Source organism: Ambystoma mexicanum, chromosome 1p, assembly GCF_040938575.1.
Source record: "Ambystoma mexicanum isolate Mex_15411 chromosome 1p, UKY_AmexF1_1, whole genome shotgun sequence".
In the NCBI taxonomy this organism is placed as follows: Eukaryota; Metazoa; Chordata; class Amphibia; order Caudata; family Ambystomatidae; genus Ambystoma; species Ambystoma mexicanum.
Window position 1 is genome coordinate 603,378,354 of NC_090921.1, and position 15,430 is coordinate 603,393,783.

At 43.4% G+C, this 15,430-nt stretch overlaps 1 protein-coding gene across 7 annotated transcripts in view; it reads right to left on the minus strand.

The window, feature by feature from the left end:
* The window catches only part of LOC138576642 (excitatory amino acid transporter 1-like), a 718,046-nt gene that overhangs the window by 524,512 nt on the left and 178,104 nt on the right, over positions 1-15,430 (minus strand). The gene's annotated exons all lie outside the window — the stretch shown is intronic.

A 15,430-nucleotide genomic window follows, 5' to 3' on the forward strand; every position in this document is an offset into this window, starting at 1 on the left:
TCATCCAATCATCCGCAAAGAGAATCCACAGCACCTCCAATCCATTTATTTTTGGGGGAAAAGCTCTTATCCCTCTTTGTGAGTCAGCCAAATCTGCTATGTAGAGGCAAAAAAGCATGGACGCCAACGCGCAACCTTGCTTCAACCCCCGGAAGGTGTCAATCTTTTGAGAGAGCCGGCCTTTAGCAGGCAGTCGAATTCTAACCGACGTATCAGTATATAGAGCTTGCATAGCCTCCAACAAGTCCCATGGACATCCCGAGGCCCGCAATTTGGCCCAAAGTTTCTTTCTGATGACATCATCAAAGGCCTGCTCAAGGTCCATGAAAGCTAGGAAGAGGGCATTTCCATTCTCAACAGCTCTTTGTTTTAGAAGATGATGAAAAGATTCAGGGCCATGCCCACCCTCTTCACGAATCCAGATTGTCTAGGATCCAGGATCCCACTTCTCTCAGCCCAATTTCTTAGATCCCTTAATAAGACTGTTGCAATGAGCTTGCCGATTCCAATAAGGCAATACGGCGGTAGTTTCTATTGCCTTTTTTAAAGATTGGAACTATATTCACCTCCCTCCATGAGGCCGGGATCACTTTTCATAATTTGCGCAAACATGATTACTAGCAGTTTCACCCATTGTTCTTTATTTTTGTTCAATTCTTGATTTGAAAGGCCGTCCTGCCCAGCTGCACGGGAGGCACTCAAATTACCAATCATCACGATGGCATCATGTTTGTCAAAGACAAACTCCCATTGTAACGAGGAGTCTTCCCTTTCCACACTTATTGCCCATCCTGGATCAGCAAATGAACAGGAATAATGCTTAATCCAGATCGCTCTCTGCAACCATAGCCAGTGTATTTGCTTGGCAAAATACACCATCGTTATTGATGAGCTCCCAGATATTTTTGGAGTTCTTTGCGCAAACAGCTATAAGGACAGACTCTGCATCTTTCTGGGCACGATTATCCTCGAGCTCTTGCACCAATGTCTATAAGTCTGGCGACATTTCCTTATCCTTTCTGTTTTCTGCTCTAGCTCATCACTCCCAATCTTTTTTATCATCTTCCTCATCGGTATTCACCTTTCCACAATCTCAGAGTCATACACAATATTCTGTGCCCAATGTGTTTTAGACCTTGGGTCACCTTTCCTACAAAACTCCCTTAAAAGGCCAGAATAATCTATATTTACGGGATCTTCACAGAGCTGAGCCTGGTAGTAACCACTGACTTTAGTAACCTCCTGCAGTTTCAATCTTAAACTAATTCCAGATGAGCCTAATTCCACCCCTCATCATTTTTCGAGGCATCACCCACATTCCACCCCACGATATATATATATAGCTATCAGATCATGATCGCTAAATTTCAGCGGCATAACTGAAAATCTCTCTATTTTCTCTCCGACGTTCTCTGAAACAAAGCAGTAGTCAATACAAGACTCCAACCCCCTGCATCTCCATGTTAGACAGTCTGGGATATCCCCCTCAGTTTGGGCATTTAACATATGCATTTCTCTTCATTCTCCTCATACTAGACATTCACTCCCATTCTCTTTCATTCCATTTACTCTTCTTTAACAACCGGCCAGATACCCATCCCATTCACACACTGCTTCATCAATAAAGTTGGTTATAGAATCCATACATTTTTGTCTCTTTCCCCACATTTACTCGCTAATAGATGTTCATCAAAAAAAGCGATAAATTAGAGGCATCCGTCTTTTTTTTCAATAAGAGGATCTGCATATATGGATTGGGACACTTGACTTCCACCACAGACCAACCAGACACAGTTTTGATGAACGTTAGGAGGCCAGCATAGGGTCGCCCCATTAAACCCTTTGGCGCAAGATTCAATAGAGCCAGGTAACCATCACATTGGGAGTATTTCCTTAACCAAGTCTCTTGAAACACCAAGATGTCGAATATATCCAAAACCGGGACTTTTTCACACAAAAAAAAGAGACCAAAACCCTCTTTTGTGCCAACATCCTATCTTCAAAAGGGCAGATCACCTTTCATCACAAGTCTAACTAACTCTTGGACAACTAAGCGCTCCACCCAGCCAAGTCCAAGAGCTCCCCTCACTCACCGAACCATTCTGAATCACCCTCTCGTATTCCTTTGATTTTTTTTTATTTGCAATAGTAAACTTTATGGAGGATAAGTCTTTATTTGTCATCCCAATCGCCCCTTCATTCCTTTCCTTTGGTACTCTCCCCTTTTCAATTAAATTTCTTCTGTGGGATACAACAATAGGCACAACCTTCTTAATGTCTCTGGAGGCCCTCACCTGTCTGATTTCGTATCCCAAGCGTGGAACGTCTCTTTAAGTGCCAGCACTAAATCTTTCTTAAATTGAGAGATTAGATGAAGTATCCCCCAATCGGTCTTTTTCTCCTCCACAAATTTGACAATCTTAATATCTCTGGTTGCAAATTTATGAGCAGGTATTATGCAGTTCATCAATCTCAAAATGTTCCTTCTATTTAGCACCATCATTTTTGAGTCATTCCCTATTCAATCCACCTACATTTTAGCACTCATCCCTTCCTTCATATTAAGATTTTCTTTTCTGTTATATGGCCTTGTTTCATCGTCCTGTGGTCTCTTCTCCTTGCCATACACTTTACTTTCATCTCCAAGTTTAGAGACCATCGCAAGGTCGAATTGAACACCACCATTTCTTTTTTCTTCTAATGTCTTAAATACAACAGAAGGCATTTGGGGGATTTCCAAGGCCTTTATAGAGGCGGGTGAGTGCAACCCGTTCTTTTTTCTTCTACTGTCTTAGGTGCAGAAAACGGCCCTTGGGGCTTTTCCTCTGCTGCTTTTCCCCCCAAATTACACCTTATTTTTTCACTGGATTTCAGGGCATTGTCTAGGAGGCTCTCAATATTTTTCCCTTCCAAATTGCTTACTTCTTTCCATCTCTCATCATCCTCCGCTCTCTCAATTTCTTCAATCAAGTCACTTAAGCGACGCTTGCCCCTTATTTTCAGTATCATACTAGAGCTGCGCTGCATTGCCTCCCTGTTCCGACGTGAAGTTGACTACTACAACCTCTTCCTGAGGCCATCGTGAGTGTGCCTCCTCCTCTACGACCACACAGAGCCTTTACGAAGCGGCTCGCACCTTTAGATGGCCACTGAACGACAAGCTTGCATTTTGTTTACTTTGGCTGCCTAGCAACCGGTTTGCGAAAGGCTACTTAGCCAATCCTGAGTGACCGGAGGCGGAAGCTGGCCTACTGATCAAGGATATCTCCTGTCCGTGCCGATAGGCCGTGGCCCCCGCTCCCTAGCCATATACTTGCCGACTGCGTCCTAACTTTATCAGCACCATTTGTTGCAGCACCCCTTTGAACTTTTGGACCCAGATACCGCATTGCCTGAATACCACATACCACCCTTAAGAACACTTATCCCCCCACTGTGGCACTGCACTCGTAGGTAATCACCAGCATTCATATATACGTTCTATTAATCACGTTGTTAAATGCCTATAATCAATGCTGTGCTCATCGTGTCTGATCGATTGTAATGATTTAACTATCTGACCATATAATGTATATTGTCTAATGTTATCTTCGTACAAACCTTGCTAGAGTCTCTCATAACCATGTCCTTTTCGGAGTGCACCCTGACTCATTGTTGGACATGTACGCTACTGGTTAAGCTACTGGCTACGCCCAAGTCTTGCTCTCTTACTATTGCCAGCACATTGTATCACGTTTGATGTATCTTCGTATGCTGCATCTCGCTTAATGAGCTCTTTCCTTACCACTCGAGCAATTTGTTGACCCTTCACACTATTTATATGTCTCTTCCTCTTTATTGTCCATCCAACGCTGCGGGCATAGACTGATTTGATAACTGCCTCACTGTATCTTAGTCCTTATCCTGTCTCCCCCGCTTACTAGTAGTGACTGGGGACACTCAGTCATTTTCCTCTAATTTTGACCTAGATTATATTACTCTATATACTGCACCTTGATTGTAACAATTTCAATCTCTCCATTCGTGGCCCCATTTGATTCATAGTGCTGGGCGCTCTCTCTGACTACACCCCATTATGTACACCTCGCTCTCATGTTATTTTGCCTTTCAAATCCTCTGATTTCTACACTCACCCATTATTGCATTGCACTACCTACCTCACACACATTTAGTGAGCACTTCAATCCCAGGCTGCTATGCTCAGTTACCACTCCTTCTACCGCCCCAACTTGCCACCACAACAGAGTGTACCCCAACTCACCTCCTGACCATTCTTCAGGACACAGCACAGCCTAAGCCCCTCAACGATGCCCTTGGCACTACCCCCCAATCGTTACTTGAACGCACCTGCTCTATGGCTGGAACACTTTGCAGCCAAACCAACCCCAAACCAACCATGACCCTTAACCTCAGGAACTTCAGATTAGGATCTAGATTCACGCGCAGAGCCCATTCTTCACCTATCCCTAACCCCACACTTGAATTACTTTTTTCCCCTAGCAGTTCGCATCATAGCATCAACACAGTAGGCATTGAGAATACCCTTCATTTGGTTACGCCCAGCATCACCACAAGGAATACCAACTTAACCAATGAAACGTCTATCAAGGGTGCCCTTGTGAATGCGAGGTCCCTCCCTGCTCACGCTCTGGACATCGCAGATCTCATCACTACTCAAGACTTAAATTTCCTAGCGATCAACAAGACCTGGTTATACGCAGCCTCAGGTCCCTCACTATCACCCGCTGTTCCTACTGACTACACCATCATCAGATGTGACCGAAACACCAACCAATCCAAAGGAAGTGGTGTTGCCTTTATTCATAAAATCTCCCTCGGTTTTCAAATCATCCCTAATCAACAGATCCCGTCTGCTGAGCTTTTGTCTGTCAAATTACCAATCTTTCCCAACCGCCATTGTGCACCTTATTTATAGGCCACCAGGACCTGCCACCACGTTCGCCGATGACATTACTTCCATCCTAGTAGATAAAACCAAGACCAATTCCCAAATTATTTTATTAGGAGACCTTAACTTGGGTTATCTAGACCCTAATGATCTCAAAGCACAGTATTTTGCCAACACCCTCACTGATCTGGGCTTCTCCTATAGCATTTCTGAACTGACCCACATCAAGGGGAGAATCCATGATTGGCTGGACGATCTGAACTGTAGCATCAACCTAGTGGCTAACTCTCCCTGCGTATGGTCTGACCACCACATCATCACCTTCAATATCACAGCCAACGTTCAACGCCCCAATCAAGACATTGCACCCCATATTTGTACTAGAAATAAAAAAGACCTAACGAGAGAGAAACTGCTCCCCCTCATCCTACCTATATTAAACAATGCCTAACTGTTGTGCACTGACCCTACAGCCCTAGTGGATACCTTCAACGACATCATGCTCAAAGCACGCACTGAACTCCATCACCGCTAATAAATTGTGGAAACCTAAACCTCGTGCACATCTCACTGCATGGTTCACACCACAACTGCATGCTCCGCAAAGAAAAGAAACTCTGAAGCCCGCTGGAAATACCAACAAGAACAGCCTCATTATAGCATCTCTCAATTATAAAGAGGCTTTCTTCCAAGTAAAAAAAGATACCTATAACAAACGTATTCTGCAGGCAGAATCTAATACTAAAGAGCTCTTCAAGATGCTCAAAGAACTTGAATCTCCCACCACCCCTCCAGACACCTGTAGCAAAGACAGTACATGGTGTAAGAATATACGAAACGCGCTCCTTAACAAAATGTCTACACTCCAATCTAAAATTGTCGTGAGGAATCCTCCATTGCACCACATGATGCTCCCCGAGGTGGAACAGCCCCCTTTGATACCACCCTGTATCCCAGCTGGAGTGACAGAACCCTCAAGCATCTTTCTTCCAGTTCCGCAGGCCTTTCACTGCCTGAGACTCCTTCCCCCATAGTGCCTCACCCCGACGCACACAAGTTTTACTAATTTGACTGACTGCATAAGTCCAACCAACCTATCACAGCAACCGGCCTACAAAGGAACCTCAATGTATCGAATTGTGAATCTGTTTCTGGGTTAAATAAGTACCGAGCTTGGTATAATTCCACACTTCATTATAGCCAACTAAGGTGTTTATGTAGAAACAAATGCCCCATATGATAATCTATAATCCTTGTAGTAAATTTAGATGGCTCAAGACATGTAGAAGATGTCAGCTTGCGAACCCATGTTCTCCGAGTAGCATCCACAGTTTAGCATCAAGTATTCTACACAATGGATCAGAGTTCTTTTTAAATATAAAGGCAGTAGTAGTACCTACCCGAGCAGTTCGCAACAGACCACACATTTCAAAAGTCTTCAACATTCAAAAGGTGCACTTCACCTGGGTTGAGACTCATTGGTGTGATGTGTTTGGCATGTTTGGAGAATAACTAAACTAAATGGGTGGGTCAATAAGAAACAAAATCACAGTGATCAGCCAGATGGGTTATTTGCTTTAAATGACAGTGTTTGGCAAACATAACGAAAATCTAAAAAAATTAATTTAAAACCTATATGTAACGCTCAATGCTTACAAGCAAAATGAACATTATACAGTAATACAAAAACAAAAGGCGAAAAATAAAAGTAAACAAAGAGAAACACAAAAGACAAATGGATTTAAAAATAACAAAGGAGTTGACAGATTGCAGATCGCATCTGGGTTTCCATGTGCTCCTATGCAGAGGGAATGCTGTGTAGTAATCCTGGCTGTATTGCACCCTTATATAATAGCAAAATTTAAAAAAGGCATGGGGCTCACAGCATTCACAGTGTTCTAAAATGTTTCATTGAAACTTTTTTATCCATTACTTTTACATTTTCTCAGATCTCTTTTGGGCACGTGGTCGGTGCAAAAAGCCACTGCGCCACCTTCCTTGCACAGGGACAACAGTTGCCGTTTGAAGTTATGGGGCCAATCATAGTTGCTACCAGATTATACTTTGCCTTGGAACAAGCGTTTCTATGGCAACCTAGTTCTTTTCACAGCCAGATATTCGGAAAATGTATTGTACTCCTACTCGCTTAATGCCATGGCATCTGCCTCACCGGGAGTCCAGCTAAGCTTGATGTCATGGTTACACTGGAGGCCTGTTAGCCTTATTATGTGGGAGGGGCCAGCTGGGTCGTGGGGTGGCAAAAGGAAGTGACGGGATCAGATTAAAAAATAGAGTGTAAAGGTGGTCTGGTTTGAAGCGGTCACTAGGGGGGGCGAGGAGGAAGTAGGGCCCCTGCTTGCTGGCCTGGCGGCAATTGGTGGCCTCTATGGCAAACCCTCACCAGGGTAACAACGGAATAGAGGACTCGGATGATGAGTGCTTAAGTATTGTGCTACCCGATAATGCTCCTGCAAACGACATGTAAGAACCGGCTCTAGTTCAAGGGGCGAGGGGGGAAGTTGGGGAGTTTTAATGGAAATGTGATGGTCTAATGATGCTTTTTACGTATTGAAACAGTTGTAGTGTGTGTTTTGTTTGCTTTTAAAATAAAATAAAAAATATAAAAACAAAAAAAAATATAGTGTAAAGACGCAAGTGGTCTCGTCCCTCATTTCGAAGACCCGACCCGTTACACGGGTGGCAGGCCCAACTCAGCCTTTACATTGGCTATGAGGAGGGAACGACACCCATGCTCATCTGTGAGACATGCCGACCAAGCAAGGGGCCGCGCCACGATGCAAGACACGCCCGAGAAGTGGCGGTGCTCCCCGCAGGCTGCGAGCTGGTCCATTGGGCCTGGGCTGTGGAGTGCAAGCATGCCCGGGCGGCAGCAGTGATTCATCCCGACGCGTACAGCCTGCCAGCACGACAGGAGACACAGACCCGGCTCCACCCACACCTAGTCCTTGCAGGGTCCATCAAACAGAGCAGTGATGATGCCGGTCCCACCCCCCAGGGCTGCAAAGGGACGGAAAGCACAAACCAGGCAGGACTCACAGGCCACACCTTAGTGGGGTGGGGGGGCAGTGGGAGTACAAATCACCTCAACATTTTCCCACAACAAAAGTAAAGAAAGAGCATAAGGGACAATCACCGTGGGACAGCTGGTCCAGCAACCCCAAGGGCCCATCGACCACTGCAGAGGGACATTGCCCAAAGATAAGAGCACCATCAAGGGGTCCATTTTAGGGAGCACAGGGGTGCAGGTAAACTCTAGCTCTGAGGTCATCTGGGCCGGTGTGGCTCTTATGCATGGTGGATATGATATGATATGGTATTTGTAACGCGCCTATACACAAGTGATGTGGCCGCATTCCAGGTTACACATTACTAATGTTTAAGAGGATTTTTCTCTCCAGCCAGTTGGGCATGTTTTCCCTGGGTTCTGCAATGACAGATTCACTACTGCATGTCTGCAATTGCAAGACTTCCTCCTCCCATCATAGGCAGCTCCTTGGGTGCCGAGTAGTTAAGGGGTTGGTGATGGGATAGAGGTGTCTCACAATTCTTCCATCTTCTTGTGATGCTTTGTCTTAGCAAGAAGCCGAATTAACTTCTTGACGTAGACCTGTACTCGTTTCAGACCTTCCCAGGGTTTCGTTATGCTGTAACCGCTTTTCCCACCATTGGAGGTTTTTCAGACCTTTCTGAAATGCCCATCAGGGGAAATGGTGCAGGGCTAGTTTTCATCTGGAACCCTGGAAAGTGCTAAACTGATGCAGCTGGACCACGAACCACAGGCACAAATAGGGTTTTCCAGGTTTACGCAGGTTTTATTCTTTATTTTCTACCCACCTCCTTCCAACCCATCAATAAATGTGACTTCAAAAATGTATAATGCATGTCCCATAGATAGTCCTATATCTTAACAACTTCCGTCATCCTATTTGTAGCAATCAATAGAAAATGACAAACACAATCACTGAATTTATAGAGTGCTTGAAACTAGTATTAAGGATGAGTACCGGGAGACTGCAGTCCAATCATGCTATGCTTGCGCTGGTGAAACTAGTAAGGCATTACCTCCAATTAGAATTACTCTATAGGTTTCAAACGTGTTTTAATTCAAGCTTACAATGTTAATGTTCTAGGCATCACCTTCTAATTCCAATGTTTCATTGCATTATTTTAACATAGAGGGTTAGGAAAATAAAGACCAATAAACAGACCACAACACAAACCAGGGACACAGGCTATCAAATGATTTGATCTTGCAACAATCAAAGCAATTAACAAAGATACTCATGAAATAGTTGTATGTGCAGTGGCTAGACTTTAAGTTAAACACCAGAGAAGAGCAGTGGAATGTTAGCTACTGTGCAAGGTCTCCTACCAAGAAGACAATCATTCCAGAAGAGGTAATAGAATTTAATGTGGATCAATAACTTTTCCAATATACCCCATCAAAGCCCGACTGGCATGTTGAGACAAATGTTTTGATTATCACCAAAATGATCAGGCACTATATAAATTCATTGCTTGCAAAGGCTTTGGAAGAGCTGGAGAATATTTCGGATATTAAAGAAGTAGATGCAGACTACAGCATATGTGTAGAGTGGAAGAAATACGGCCACATCCGAAGTAGAACAAAGTGAATTGCCAAATAAGGGCCCGGTTCTGGGAACCTAAAGCTATAGTTCGATTGTTGCCCACTGGATATTTTAAATAGGTTGCAAAGCACCACATTAAGCGATGTCACAGCTTGTAGCAAAACACCAATTAATTTTCAGAAACATGCAATTGGATCCAACTTAAACCTGCAAGGGACATTTTGCAGCACTGGGCAATGCACTTGCAGGAAAAACGCTTTAGTGGGCTGGTGAAGGTCAATCGACAGCCGAGGATTTAGTGGCATATATTCCCCTTATTTCCAGGGTTTGTGCATGAGATCAATTCTAGGCTACGTGGTGTCCAGGTCACAGAATGTGCGTCTTAAGTTTTGATGAAAAACATGGTTTTATAAACTCAATTGAACACCTGCAATAGAGAGGCTCAGAAGTTGAATGGGTAGCCACCGACAGACATGTGAGCATAGCCAAAGTCATTCGATAGCGGGTCACACAAATCAAGCATAAAGTCAATATTTGGAAGGTGTCTAAATCAGTGGTCAAGTGAATCAATGCTGCAGGGAGAGGAAAGATGTGTGAAGAACTAATAAGTTGGTCAGGGTCAGTAATTAATCATCTCTGGTGGTGTTCTTGCATATTGTGAACAATTTTATCAAACACTGGTCAAAACAGGACTATCACTTCTGCAGCATTCAGCGAACAAACATGCATGGGATGCAACCATAAATGACCATGCTTGTGTACACCTGCCACTGAGCAGGGAACAGGAGATGAGGAAGACATATGGAGCCTGGGCCATTGTCTCATACAGCCCATGTGGAGATGTAATCTGAAAAGTGGCTGTCTACAGAGAAAGCTCAGTGGGTTAAGCCATTTTATTGATGCTCAGTGTTCATGTGCACGTCTAGCAGTGTAGCTTCCGCTTCTCAATAGATTTGTGGCCAGAGGGTGGGGAGAATTATGTTTTTGTGGGAGGGCAAGTGGGGTACATGCTAGGGTCCCCACTTTAAGAGGGGACAGCAAATGACTTGTTTTCAAAGAAAGGAGTGCCCCCATTTTTACAACAACAGAAAAACATGCTATGATATTGTGTAGGGTGCTGCTGAGGCACTCCGTTCCCAAACCTGCCGTCTGGCTGTTGTCAAGTACATTCCGATCTGATCAATGAATCTTGTACTGTGTTATGTGTTCACTCTAGTGCATACTGTATGCTCTTTCATTATAGCTGCAGAGGTGCAGCACTCTCACCTTTCTGTGGGGTATACATTGACCATGTGCACGGACCAAATTTGAAATGCATATTAATACATTAGAATGCCACTCTTGTACAGAACATAGCTCACAGTGGTAAGCACTTGGTGCAAAGATCTATATTCGTATGCCCGAAAACAGAAATTAATTCTGGCTAGTCCTATTCATGTTGTTCCCTCGCTGAGGTTAACAAACTAATGATAGCAACTCCCACGGTGCTACAGGAAACGCACCAGATAGTGTTAGTTATACAAACTGACATAGCATCAGTATGATGAATGTCTAGAGCTCAGTTCCTCAAGCCAAGGGTTGTGAAAACTAGCAGCAGTCCACAATGAAGAGTATCAAGTGTTATTCAGTAGAAGTGATTAGGTAGCCACATTTGAGACCTCGGAACCAAAGTGTTGAGGATCATATCCCAGCTTTATCAGCAGATGATATTGTGATGCTCTACAAATCATTTTGTTGTTGTGAGAAACCAGAAGGTGTCTGGCCCACTAGTCCTGGGGAATCTGTCATCCAGGGGGCAGGACACAGCCATCGCTTTTGGATCCAGTTCCTAGGGGTGGTCCAGTGAGGGAGGATCACCCGAGTGAGGGTCTTTGGGGACTGGGAGTGGGACACCGGGTGGGGAGACGCAGTGTCCCCTTCCTTGTAACACCTTTACCCCGTCATTACTTTTCAGGGATTAATTTAGTTAAATTAACGGCTTTTAATTTTTTGTTTTACTTGGAGAGAAAAAAATATCAGTTGCACCGTGCAACATGTTAGTTTCAGCTAGGTCTAGTCAACTGCTAAACTATATTTGAAGTTATGGATCAGCCTAGTTTATGGCTAATGTTCAATATCGGGATAACTAAAAACAGGTTATGGTCTTCGACAGGTATTTGCCGCAGACATACATGTTTCATGGACTGATTACCAATCAATGGATTCTTCAGATACACATCAGTTACAGTCCATCCGAATGGTCACATTTTCAACTTGTTGACGCTTTATCCATAAATGCAGGTACGTCCACTCGATCCAGTGAAACCCCTTGGACTCCTTATCGCATATTCCCCCAACACAGCAGACTTTTCCCCATTACACTTCGCTATTCACAGAAACATGTTCAATTGCAAAACAGGTTTACACCTTGCAGACTGCAAACATTGGTCAATGATCGAGCTCATTATTAGTTTTGAATATTAGGGGGTGCTAAATCGCCACCTATAAGCCAAATCTATTGCACTGGAGTACAGCTAGAGGGTGACCGCATATGAAGACGACACAAAGCTTATTGGTGTTATTTGCTTGTTTATCCTGGCATTGACTGCCCATAGCTATGATAATCCCTATGGTCATTCCCACCCACTTCCGGCCCCCTCTCTGCCCAAAACACATCCTACTGGGATCTCTTTGAGCTAGGTCATCAAGCATTAACAACATCCTTTGCACTCAAAATAACTGACTGTTATTGCAAAGCAGTCATCTGAGAGTGAATGGTTTAATTGGAGCTGTACTGGTACCAAAAATGTCTTAGGCAGGTCTTCCTTGAGCCACTTGAATTGTAAGCACTATGCATGTCCTTCACTGAAGAAGTGTTAGAAATAAGCAGTTTTTGTTTGTGTATAGGCAACTGTTAGGATATTCCCAGGTTCTCACACCATTTTGTAACTGCTATCATTATTGGCCAGTTAGTGCCACTACAGCAATGCCTGGCAAAGGCCTTCACACGCCTACACATAAGCCAAAGCCGTTGGCATTTCCAATGCTTGTTTTTTTATCTGAGCAGAACGAGAACTGTGTTAATGCCGGCTATTTGAGAACAGTGGCCAGGTTCTATAATATATTAATACAAATGCTTTTTTTTATTTCTTAGAGAAATTATATATATGAAGATTTTATGGCGGAGAATGGATGGCTATGTTGCACACTAGCATGTCTTCCACCTTTACATTGCTACATGTGATTGTGAAAACGTGTTTGCAGTACTTTTCTCAAGGCAGCTGCATGCGTAAACAGCAGGGCGCGTGCTATGGTTTGTGTCAAGCGTCACGTGGTGCGTTAGATGGCCCCGGCGTGATTGGCCATGGCAAGCAATGCCGGGTCGCGTGGACATGCAAGTGCTGCTCTGTAGAAAGCACAGTGATAATGCATCGCAAGGAGTGCAGAGTGGGTGCACTGAGGATTCATTGGGAAGCGCTGCTGAGGGGCACCATTTCCTAAAATGGTCTTCTATTGACCAACAAAAGGTAATAACACAACTTTGTAGCCACAGAGTTCCATTCTTGAAGATATTCTTTAAGTGGAGTACTCAGGCGGCTGGCAACACGCCGGACGTAAAAGGTGTTTAACGAAGCAGATTTTTGGTTTTGAGTTTATATTTAAAAATAGTTAGCAATGTTAATGAGTAGCCGGATTGTACTGCTAACCTGAAACGAGACGTGGCTAGGGACATGTCTTTACGGGTACACAGACGGTCCCTACGCTGCATGACCAGCAACAAGGTCACTTATTGCAAAACTCCTAAAGCGGGCAGCTAGGAAGGATGCAATTATAATGGCAATCGTCAGGCCCCAAGTTTAGATAGAGGCTTTGCAGTTGCCGAGGAGTGATTGATCATTGAGAAATAAAACCGTGCTCAGTGAGCAGCAAAGGACGACCTTATGAGCCACCATGCATGACACTATAAAACGTTTCAGCATCATTTCTCTTGGGCTGGTTTGATATTTATATGTGCCCTCACTTGGCTTTCACATTAATGAGGCAATAGCCCTGTCCCCCAAGCCCAACACAAAGAAATGTGCCCTACTCCTTCCAGATCAGCGATGACACTCCCATAGATCAGCTTCCCACATCGACCTTGAAATGATGCGGGAGATTTTGAATGCATTCAAGGCAAAATAAGATGAAGGTCTCTGGAGTTCATCACAGATCTGATAAGGTGTGCTATCATGATTTGTATAACCACAAATCACGTTGGTCAAGGGCTGATCAGAGCAAGAAACTACTCGCCCTTTCTGTGGCATATAATCAAAAACGTATCCAGAGATTAGAAAGATCCAAACCTGCTGTCCTATAAGAAAGATTGAAGTAGGTAATACGGGTGTCTTTCATTTCTGCTGGGATACGAGAGGGTTAATAGTAAGGCGGGTAGCAGCTGGTAAACAATTGCAGAGTCTACAGACCTGCACTGGAAAGGAGCGGCCACTGTACTTCACATACATTTGGGAATGGTTAACAGGCCACGGGAGATGCTTTTGAAAGAAAGCAGGAGCCAGATTACATAGATGTTGTGCACCAAGCAGTTTACACTGTTTCGTCGAAGTAAATTACATTGTGGTAATTTACATTGCCAAGATTACCTCAAGGTGGTAAAAAAAGTTATGTATATGTGAAGGGATTTGGGGTAGTCTAGGGGTATGGGTAGGCAGTGCTCCAGATAAGATTTTGAGGTGGGAGTATTTTACTCCCTATTTTTAAACTTTGAGAGTAAATGTGATTTTCCGAGAGTAAAAATTACTTTTCTCTTTTGCAAGAGAGTAAAATGTATGTGACATTGAGCCGACATGTGCAAAAACTGTATGTAAACCATAACTATGCGGTCGTTTTCTGCATTGTGACAGAATACACCTTTCATTATTTCTCTAATGTCTGGCCATTTGATCTTTCCTGTATAGATCAAAATGTTGAAAACAAAAAAACCCTAGCCAATTGCATAGTAAAGCAAGCATGAATTATATTGTGTGTTTTGACGTTCGATAGCAGAATTGTCTTTTGATGTTTAATGAAAGTCCTTGTTTCCTGGAGCTATTACTACCTAATGGTATGCCAATGTTATGATACAACAGTGCAGAGAGGCAAGGACTCCATGTTAAAATCTATATCTAATCTCATGGTCAAAGGGTTATTTATATAGCACTTTTGGCAAAGCGCTGTACATAGAACATATTTATCACAATTATCACCAAACCGACTGAGGTTGGTACTCTTTATCGACCTTGAAAGGATGAAAGGCCGAGTTGGCCTTGCTGGGATTTGAACCTGCAACCTACAAATCACGCACAGATCGTAGCAATAAGTGCTCAACCAGCTGAGCTATCTTATTGGCTAACATCCTTCAGAGGTCGGTTAACCGAGCATCGACCGAGGTATAGTAATCACAGTACCTAGATGTTGGATGAACTGTGTATGAAGGGCTACATAAAGTTAAATAGCTTTCTGGATTATCACAGGGACAGGTTTTGCTGAGTTTCTATTTCAATTACAAATGTAACTTTCGTTTGTTTTTGAACACCACTTGTATTTCCTGGAGAGTCAGGTTTTGGATGTTTTAATTGTAGCCTTGAAGATTTGAGAGTCTAGAACACCTGTGATTGGTGTAATGACAATCACTCACCCTTCAACAAATGCTCTGCTGCCACTGACCATTTATAGTAATGTACTTGATTGACTGTAAGGTTGAATGGATGTAAACTTGACCATGTATAGTCATCATTTTACACACTGTTTTTACAATTAGAGTGTAAATTAAATTAGAAGTGTAAAAATGATCTGCCTCTGCATGATTATGCACACAGCAGGGGAACTCTAAAAATAAAATTGACCAATACTGGTTTGCTTTCACTGGAAAAAAAGCATAATGTTACAAAATATG